The following is a 10,743-nucleotide window of genomic DNA, read 5'->3' on the forward strand; positions in this document are numbered from 1 at the left end:
CAGAACCAACACTTGAGCTGTGGTCAAACTAGTCTTGAGCTTCTGATAGCTCTCCTCACACTCATCCGACCACCTGAATGGAGCACCCTTTTGGGTCAATTTGGTCAAGGGCGATGCAATAGATGAAAATCCCTCCACAAAGCGATGGTAGTGAACCGCCAAACCAAGAAAGCTCCTAATCTCCGTGGTTGCGGACGGTCTAGGCCAACTCTGCACTGCCTCTATCTTCTTCGGATCCACCTGAATACCCTCGCTGGACACCACGTGCCCCAAGAATGCTACTGAACTAAGCCAAAACTCACATTTGGAGAACTTTGCATAAAGCTTCTCCTCCCTCATTCTCTGCAATATAACCCTCAAATGCTGAGCGTGCTCCTCCGAGCTACGAGAGTACACCAGGATGTCGTCAATGAATACAACGACGAATGAGTCCAAATAGGGATGGAATACACTATTTATCAAATGCATGAACACTGCTGGGGCATTGGTCAGCCCAAAAGACATTACCAAGAACTTATAATGGCCATATCGGGTCCTGAAAGCTATCTTGAGAATATCTGAATCCCGAATCTTCAACTGGTGATAACCGGACCTCAAATAAATCTTGGAGAACACCCTCGCTCCCTGAAGTTGGTCGAATAAATCATCAATACGAGGCAAAGGATACTTGTTCTTGACTGTGACCTTGTTCAACTGCCTATAATCAATACACATTCTCATGGAACCATTCTTCTTCTTCACAAATAGAACCGGTGCACCCCAAGGTGACACACTAGGCCGAATAAACCCCTTATCAAGGAGTTCCTAAAGATGTTCTTTCAATTCCTTCAACTCCGCCGGTGCCATACGATACGGTGGAATAGAAATGGGTTGAGTACCCGGCACTAGATTAATACCAAAATCAATATCCCTGTCAGGCGGCATGCCCGGCAGGTCTTTAAGAGACACATCCAGAAAATCACGTACCACCGGAAAAGAATCAATGACAGGAGTCTCTCCACTAACATCCCTCACAAAAGCCAAATAAGTTAGGAAACCCTTCTCAACCATGCACTGAGCCTTCAAATATGAAATCACCCTACTTGGTATATAATCTACAGAACCGCTCTACTCAACCCTCGGAATTCCCGGCATAGCCAACGTCACCGTCTTAGCGTGACAATCTAGAACAGCATGACATGGAGATAACCAATCCATACCCAATATCACATCAAAGTCGACCATACTAAGCAGCAAAAGGTCCACTTGGGTCTCCAGACCCCCAATAGTCACCACACATGACCGATATACGCGGTCCACAATAATAGTATCCCCCACAGTAGTAGATACATATACAGATGAAACTAAGGACTCGCGGGGCATATCCAGAAAATGGGCAAAATACGAGGAAACATATGAATACGTGGAACCAGGGTCGAATAATACTAAGGCATCACGGTAACAAACTGAGACAATACCTATAATTACAGCATCTGAAGCAATAGCGTCTGGTCTGGTAGGGAGAGCATAGAAATGGGCCTGACCAGCCCCTGATTTGCCTCCCCCTCTAGGGCGACCCCTAGTTGACTGACCTCCACCCCTAGCTGACTGGGCGGGTGGTAAGGTAACTGGTACTGTAGTCGGAGGCTGACTCCTCTAGAGAGATAGACCTCCATGACGATGAGGACACTACCTCCACATATGCCCAAGATCCCCACACTCAAAACAACTCCCTGGTGCTGGCGGCGGAAACTGAAGGGAACCCCTAGACCTGGGATGACTGGTAGAAGAACCTGGCATAGAAGAGCCCTGAACAGGTGGAGCACGGGACGAACTCTGAACTGGAAGGGCACTATGTGATGAGTGGCTCTGATGAGAACTGTGAGAACCATGGCCAGATGATGCACCCCAATGAAATGGCCGAGCTGACTGAGCCTGTCTGAAATGACGACCTCTACCATGCTAGAACTGACCCCCAAAAAGAGCACCGCTGAATCCACCTTGACCACGAGGCCTCTTGGCCTCCCGCTCAACCCTCTCTTGACCACAAACCATCTCAATCTGCCAAGCAATGTCGACAATCTCATCAAAGGTAGCACCCGAAACCCGCTCCCTGGTCATGAGCAACTGTAGCTGATAAGTGAGGCCATCAATAAACCTCATGATCCTCTCTCTTTCCGTGGGAACCAACCAGATAGCATGACGGGCCAACTCAGAGAACCGCATCTCATACTGTGTCACAAACATATCACCCTGGCGAAGCCGCTCAAACTATTTGCGCAGCTCTTCTCTACGGGATCGAGGCACGAACTTCTCCAAAAAGACCACAGAGAACTGCTGCCAAGTAAGGGGTGCTACGCCAATAGGCCTACGCCTCTCGTAAGTCTCCCACCATCTGAGTGCAGCCCTAGAAAACTGAAAGGTAGTGAATAAGACCCCACAAGTCTCCAAAATACCAATAGTACGTAGTATCCTCTAACACTTGTCCAAAAAGTCCTGAGCATCCTCTCTCTTTGTGCCACTGAAAGGTGGTGGCTGAAGTCTCCCAAACCTCTCCAACCTACGCTGATCATCCTCAGGCATAGCATGAACCACATAATCCTGAGCAACAGCAACCAACTGGGCTGGTGGTGCCTCCGATGTCTGAAGTCCTTGAATAACCTGCTCGGGTGTGTGAGCGACGGGAGTCTGAGTGCCTCCCCTGGTCTGAGAATTGGATGCGGCCATTGAAATAGAGACTGCCTGAGAAATGCCAGTACACGCTGTCAGAATCTGAGCTAGGGCCTCCTGAAGGCCTGGAATCACAATAGGCACTGGTGATGCTTGAACTGATGCATCAACAACTGCAACTTGGTCTTGATCTGGGACAACCGGTGGATCTGCAGGTACTGCCCCAGCTCATGTACGGGCTGCACCTACGCCCCTACCACGACCTCTACCGCGGCCTCGGCTTCTCACGGCCCTGGCTGGTGGTACTGGTAGCTGGCCCTCCTGACCGGTAGCATGAGTTCTTACCATCTGTGAGAGAATGAAACAACAGATGTTTAGTTACTAGAATCAATAGATTTGCACGATAAGAATTCAAGAATGTGGAGTTTCCTAAAGGTTCTGCAGCCTCTCGAAGATAAGTACAGACATCTCCGTACCGATCCGCAAGACTTTACTAAACCCGCTCATGACTCGTAAGACCTATGTAACCTAGGCTCTGATACCAATCTGTCACGACCCAAAACTAACCTCTGTCGTGATGGCGCCTATCGTGGAACTAGGCAAGCCGACTCATTTTCAAAACAAACCGATATTTTTATTTCAAAGAAAGTTTCAAGGTTATTTAACATAAAATCTCCATTTAAAGAGTTCAAATCAAAGAAAAACAGAAGTGCGGAAAAGAAAAGCCCGACATCGGAGTGTCACTAGTCATGAGCATCTACTACAATCTGTCTAACAATATCAAGGCTAACTCAGCCTGAAAAATAGCTAAATACAACTAGAGGAAGATAAGAGGGAGAAGAGCAGGGGTTGTGATCGCCAAACAGCTACCTTGCTATCTCCAAGAAAAATCTGCAACGAGAACACTCAATAACTGCTATCGTGTCCAGCTACACCTGAATCTGCACACAAGGTGCAGGGACTAATGTGAGTACGCCAACTCAGTAAGTAACAACAATAAATAAAGACTGAGCAGTAGTGACAAGCAATAAAGCATATAATATTCATATCATGAAATCTCAGTAAATTACACACATGCTTTAAAAATCAGTGTTTGAATCGAATCATCTCGTTTAAACCCGGTTACAGTAAAAATCATTTCAAAATATTTTTCCAACAGTTTTTCAAACCAAGGCTCAATGCAAAGGTGAGCAAAAGAAATGATGAAATCATAAACAGCCCTTCGGGCAAAACATCACTCATAAACAGCCCCTCGGGCAAACCTCACAGTCACTCGTGCCACTCGGGCATACCTCACAATCACTCTTGCCACTCGAGCATACCTCACAATCACTCATGCCTCCCAGTCACTCAGCACTCCCACTCAGTAGGTACCTGCGCTTACTAGGGGTATGTACAGACTCCGGAGGGGCTCCTTCAGCCCAAGCACTATAATCTGCATGGACAACTCACGTGCTAAAATAATAAAGTATGCTGCAGGCGGGCAGCCCCGATCCACACTCATCCTCACAAATCAGGCCCTCGGCCTCACTCAGTCATAAATATGCTACAGGCGGGCAACCCCGATCCTTACTCATCCTTACCAATCAGACCCTCGGCCTCACTCAGTCATAAACCTCTCAAGCCATTCGGGCATTTCAGTAAAACAGGGCATTCGGCCCAAAACAACATTTATATGCATCAAAATAGAGTCCTAAAATTGAGTTATGCGGTAAAAAAGTATAAACATGACTGAGTATAGATTTTCAATCGAAAACAGTGAGAGGATGGTAAGAAACAACCCCTAAGTGTCCAAATAGCATTGGCGCAAGGCCCAAACATGGCATTCAGCCCAATTTACAGAAATTCTTTCTAAAACATATAAGTATCAAATGGTTTCAACAAAGTATGCAACTTTACAGTTGCTACGGGACGGACCAAGTCATAATTCCCCAACAGTGCACGCCCACACGCCCGTCACCTAGCATGTGCGTCACTTCAAAATAGTGGAATGATACGTAATCCGGGGTTTCATACCGTCAGGACCAGATTTACAATCGTTACTTACCTTAAACCGCGAAATTCTTATTCTGCAATATCATTTCCTCGTGAATTGGTCTCCAAACGCCTAGAATCTGGTCATAAATAATTCGTTTCAGTCAATAAAATTCATTGGAATTAATTCCACAAGATAATATTGATTTTCCATAAAGTTCCAAAAATTAGCTCAAAAATTGCCCGTGGGGCCCATATCTCGGAACTCGACAAAAGTTACAAAATCTGGAAGCCCATTCAACCACGAGTCTAACCATACCAATTTTACCAAAATCCGACCCCAACTCGACCCTCAAATATTCAATTTAAACCAAGAGGGTTTTCAAATTTTCCCAACTTAGTTCACCAATTAAATGATAAAAACAACCATGGATTCGGGTAATTTAACCAATATTGAGTTAAGAACACTTACCCCGTTGTTTCCTCCGAAAATCACCCAAAATTGCCTCACTTCCAAGCTCCAATTCACCAAAAACTTAAAATGGGACGAAGTCCCATTTTCAGAACTTTAACTCACTGCCCAGACTTTGCTTCTTCGCGAACGCGGTCAGTGCCTCGCGTTCGCGAAGCACAAAATAGCTACAGTCCAAATTCCTCCTTCACGAACGCGACATCACCCTCGCGTTCGCGAAGCACAAAAATGCCTCTGCCTCAATGCCATCTACGCGAACACGTTCAACCCATCGCAAATGCGATGCTTCGTTCCCTCTCACTACGCGAACGCGACACCGCCCTACCCGAACACGTAGACCAATTGCCTGGGGTCTTCGGCTGCTTCCTCTCTTCTTCGTGAACACGTAACACCTCTCGCGTTCGCGATGCACATCCAGTTCACCCTTCGCGAACACGTGCTTCTCTTCACGAATGCGAAGAGAAAATATGCCAGCCTCTCAGTTCCTCTTCGAGAACTCGAGGCTCCACTCGCGAACGTGATGAAGGAAACCAGATGGTGTATCAGAAAAATTCCAGCAGAGTTCCAAGTCCAAAATCCAACCCGTTAACCATCCGAAACTCACTCGAGCCCCTCAGGACCTCAACCAAATATATCAACAAGTCCTAAAATATCATACGAACTTAGTCGAAGCCTCAAATCACCTCAAACAACACTAAAACCATGAGTTACACCCCAATTAAAGCCTAATGAACTTTGAAATTTCTAATTTCTACAAATAACTCTGGAACCTATCAAATCACGTCCGATTGACCTCAAATTTTGCACACAAGTCATAAATGGCATAACAGAGGTATTCTAATTTTTAGAATCGTATTCCGACCCCGATATCGAAAATTCAACTCCACGGTCAAACTCCTCAAAAATAAAACTTTCGGCATTTCAAGCCTAATTCCTCTACGGACTTCCAAATAATATTCCGGACATGATCCTAAGCCCAAAATCACCATACGAAGCTATTGGAATTATCAGAATTCGAATATGAGATCATTTACAGATAGGTCCATATCCGGTCCACTTTTCTAACTGAAATTTTCAATTATGAGACTAAGTGTCTCATTTCACTCCGAGTTCCTCCCGGACCCGAACCAACTAATCCGATTTAACATAATATAGTTGAATAACACAAAAAGAAGTAGAAATGGGGAAAACGGGGCTATAATTCCCGAAATGACCGGCCGGGTCGTTACAATTTCCCTCCACCTGCAGCGCTTCGAGGGAGCACCTCTCACCATTTTACCTTGTTTAGTTTAGTTGTGGTGAGGACAGTGCAACACTATCTGTTAGGGGTGTCTCGTTTATATGTGATGGATGTATGTGAAGGATAACTATTTTCTCTCTAATGGATCGCGTGACAACTTTGTTAAGGGATTAGTCTTGTGTAGTTTTTCTCTCTTAAGAAAAAATTTGTTTTAGTTTGTTTAGTAGATAGTAGTGAATAAATTGGTTATTGGGTGTGATCTTTTTGTCCATAAACCTACATGTGGCTTGTTTGGTACCAACATATTTACACTTTAGCATATGAATTATTGGTGGTTTAAAATGAAAAATGATTGAAGTGATAATCCTTGTCGTGACTTTTAGGTTCTATTTTTGGCTCTTTGATTCATTAAATAGTCTTTCAGGTTGTATGTGATTTTCTTTGAGTTCATTGGTTTCAATTGGATTTTGAATTTATATTTTACTCGAGTTTGCATGTGCCATGTGTGGTGAGATTTTTTATGAGTTCATTTTCATTATGTGTAGTCTAGAACTTGCCCGGAATATTTTTTCAAGGCAAAATCCTAGACTAACTTGGTTTGAAAAATAATGTTAGGCCTTCCTTGGACTGTTATTGTGCCTTAAATTTTCTAACCTTGCATATTTCCCTAGTCAACCCTTTTTGAGCCTTTAACCTTTTCTTTGACAACCATGTTACAAGCTTTAACCCTTTGTTCTTTATTGATCTATCTTTTGGTATCCCACCTCCCTAAGTGTTGTAAAAGTGTAAACATAGGTAAAAGCCTAAGTTTGGGGGTGACAGTTGGAAAAGTTGTGATGTGGAAGTTGCTTAAAAGGTGAAAGGTTAAAAAGACAAAAATAGAGAAATAAAAACAAATAATGGAACCTTCCTTGGTTTTTGAAAAAGAAAAAAGAAGAAATATAAAGAAAATTAAGGAGTTGTGAATAAAGGGACGACTAAGTGGTGAAAGGAAAAGTGAAGAAAGGGTGGAAATGTTTTTTGAATAAAGCGTGCTTTATATTGTAAATTGTGGTGCTTAGGGAGGTTTTGAGTCACTCTTGCCCAAATTGTGTCTAACCTTAACCAAAATCCTACATTTCAACCCTTTAAGTCCTACTAGATTTTGAACAAAGAGTATATATATATTAGTGGAGAAATACATGAAGGGCAAGCCTATGACACTACTTGTGTGCATTTGAATATTTTTGTGTGTGTGAGAGAGACAGAGTCAATTCTTTCCATTTGAAATCCCATTTGTGTTTTAAATTGCAATTTATAAGATCGAATTCTCTCTTAAGTGTGAAGGCACATAAAATTTGGGTTGTGAATTTAATTTAATCTCCAATTGGGAGGACTGAACAAAAGAAAGTTGTTTGTGATAATGAGGCAAATTTTGAAGCTTTAGTGTCATGACATGATGGCTACTTTTATTAACATGGTGTTTGAGCACATGAATTGAAATAAAATTTGTGAAAAGTTGGTGATTCATATGCTTTTGGATTAATTGTTGGTACCAACTGAAGTCACTAGATTGCGTTTAATTTGAACCATTTTGACTTGACATAGTGTTGTTGTGCCATTGAGCTTGATTGTTGATTCTATTGAAGGATATTCTTAGTTGTTGACTTGCTTGAGGACAAGCAATAGTTTAAGTTTGGGGGTTTAATAAGTTGGTATTTTACCGACTTATCTATTCATTATACTTAAAGACTTTTGTATGATTTTGTGTAAAACCAAAGCATTTGTTGAGATTTATTGGCATATTTAAGGTATTATGTGATTTAGAGAAGATACGGAAGAAACCAATTCAAAATGTGTTAAATTGGGAAAAATTCACTGCTGCCAGTCACTACTCTTCGTGATCGCGGAGTTCCTGGAAGATGGCTATCGCGAACGCGTGGTCTGTTTCGCGAACGCGATGTAGAAAAGCATGGTCAGCGTCTGGTAAAATATTCGCCGCGAACACATAGGTCATTCTGCGATAGAGAAGCTTTGCAAAAGTTATTCACCGTGATTGCGGTGTTGTTTCTCGCGATTGAGTTGCATTATAACTGGGCAGAATCTGGACAAAAAAAACATTTCACGTTTTGACTCCCAAACCATTTAATACTTGACCCAACTCATTTGGAACATATCTTTGGCTATTCTTTTGTCTTCTTAACTAAGAGAAACAAGCTTGGAGCTAGGATTCTTGCACACACATTTGGGACTTGAAGATTTGAAGAATTTGGATGAGAATTTCTTAACCTTTTACTCATTTCTTCATTTCCTTGCTTTGTATTGAATATTTAGGTTTGTAGTATTTAGTCCATTACTTAAATCTTCTTTATGGGAATATTCATTATTAATGTTTGGATTAAATGCCTTGTTGCTCTTACGTATTGAACAATTTTTATTAATATTCAAGTGAGTTAATTGTTTCTTTAATTCTCCTTGTTTATTAATGTTTCCAAAGGGATTAACTAACCCTTGGACTCGCTCATTAACTTCGAATTAATCTTGGAAAAGGTAATTTGGGGTTAGAAAGGATTAATTAACAAGAACTCGAGGCGTTAACCATCATTTTATAGTTCTACTTTGGGATAGGATTGAACTACTTGTAGCCATATTCAGGTGCACTTAATCTCTTAATTATTTTTGGGCTAATTCAATTAGGAAGTCATGTTAGTCTTCGGAAGATACTAATATAGAATTATTATCCGAGGCTAATTAACATGAACTCGCTCATATTTGTAAATTCATGAAATACATTGGATCATTACTTGAGTGTAATTCCTTATGTATCCATTGATTATTTTACTTGCTTTCTAGGTTAGTTTACATTTTTGCATTTGTTATAATAATTTTTCAAAACCTTATTAGTGTTTGGCTTAACATAATAAGTGATAATTCTCTTACTTGCCTAATCGCCTACATATTGTTCTTTTTGGGATTCGACCCCGACTTATAGTTGGGTATATTATATTGCATGTGACCATGTTCACTTACTCTTTGAGGAGTGGATTTGGAAGTTATCATTCACATGCAATATAATATATCCAACTATGAGTCGGGGTCGAATCCCACATAGAATAATATGTAGGCGACACTATTTTCTTACTCTTTGTTTAAAAGGGGAGAACGTAACGACTCGGCCGGTCATTTTGAGTATTTTAGCTTTTTTCCCCTATTTGATGCGTTGATTATGTGTGTATTTGTGGCTATGTGACTTGACGGGGTGGTTAGTTTGGTTTCGGGGAGGTTTTGGAGTGAATTGGGACACTTAGTCCCAAGATTGGAAGATTAAGTTGTAAGAGTTGATCGGAGTTTGACTATTGTGTAGACGACTCTATAATAGTGTTTTGAGGGTTCGGATAGCTTTGTATGGTGATTTTTGACTTGGGCATATGTTCGAATGTGGATTTGGACGTCCGTAGGTTTATATGGTGCTTTTTGGCGAAAGTTGGAAACTTGAGAGTTTGGAAGGTTGATAGGTTTGACCAAGAGTTGACTTTGATGATATCGGGTTCGTTCTTGGTTCGGTAAATTGGAATAGGTCCCTTGTGTCATTTGTTACTTGCATGCAAAATTTAAGGTCATTCCGAGTTGTTTAGGCTTTCTGAATTCAGGTGCTGATATTTGAGCGCATGTGTGAAGGAGGAGGCTGGCAGAGGAAGTCCACAGATGCGGACCATGGTGTGCAGGTGCGCAAGTTCTTCCGCATAAGCAAAGCTGTAGAAGTGGTTGGTCAGGTGGTTAGTGACTTCTGCATCTATGATGGATTTTCCTCAAATGCGCTATCGCAGGTGTGTCACGGAGGACCACATGTGCGGATTTGCTGGGTAGTCTTTATATTCGAAGAGATTTGTTATTTCTCTCATTTTTGGAGTTGTGGAGCTCGGCTAGTAACAATATTTGAAGGTCTTTTAATCACAATTGAAGAGGTAAGTGATCTCTACATAATTTTGGTGTTAGATATTGACTGCCCATAGATTATTACACATAATTTACATGAATTAAAGGTGGGAGTTGGGGATTTCTGGACTATGTTATTGGAGAGTGATATCAGACGATTTGAGGGTCGATTTGAGGTCATAATTGAATGTAATTGGTATGGTTGGACTCGTATTTGAATGGGTGTCGAAATTTCAGAGTTTAGCCGGGTTCCGGGGTGCGAGCCCAGGGTTGACTTTTCGGGTTGACTTTTTGATTTGAGGTAAATATTTAGCTTTAACTTTTGGATGCGTTCTATATGGATTTTATTGATGATATTAAGTTATTTTGGTTAGATTCGAGCCGTACTGAGATTGATTCACACGAGAAGGGCTTATTACAAGATTGATTTGGCTTGCCTGAGGTAATTATCTTACCTAAACTTAGTTGAGCCATTAGTTACTTTAATTATTTG

Source organism: Nicotiana tomentosiformis, chromosome 12 (assembly GCF_000390325.3).
Source record: "Nicotiana tomentosiformis chromosome 12, ASM39032v3, whole genome shotgun sequence".
Classification (NCBI taxonomy): Eukaryota; Viridiplantae; Streptophyta; class Magnoliopsida; order Solanales; family Solanaceae; genus Nicotiana; species Nicotiana tomentosiformis.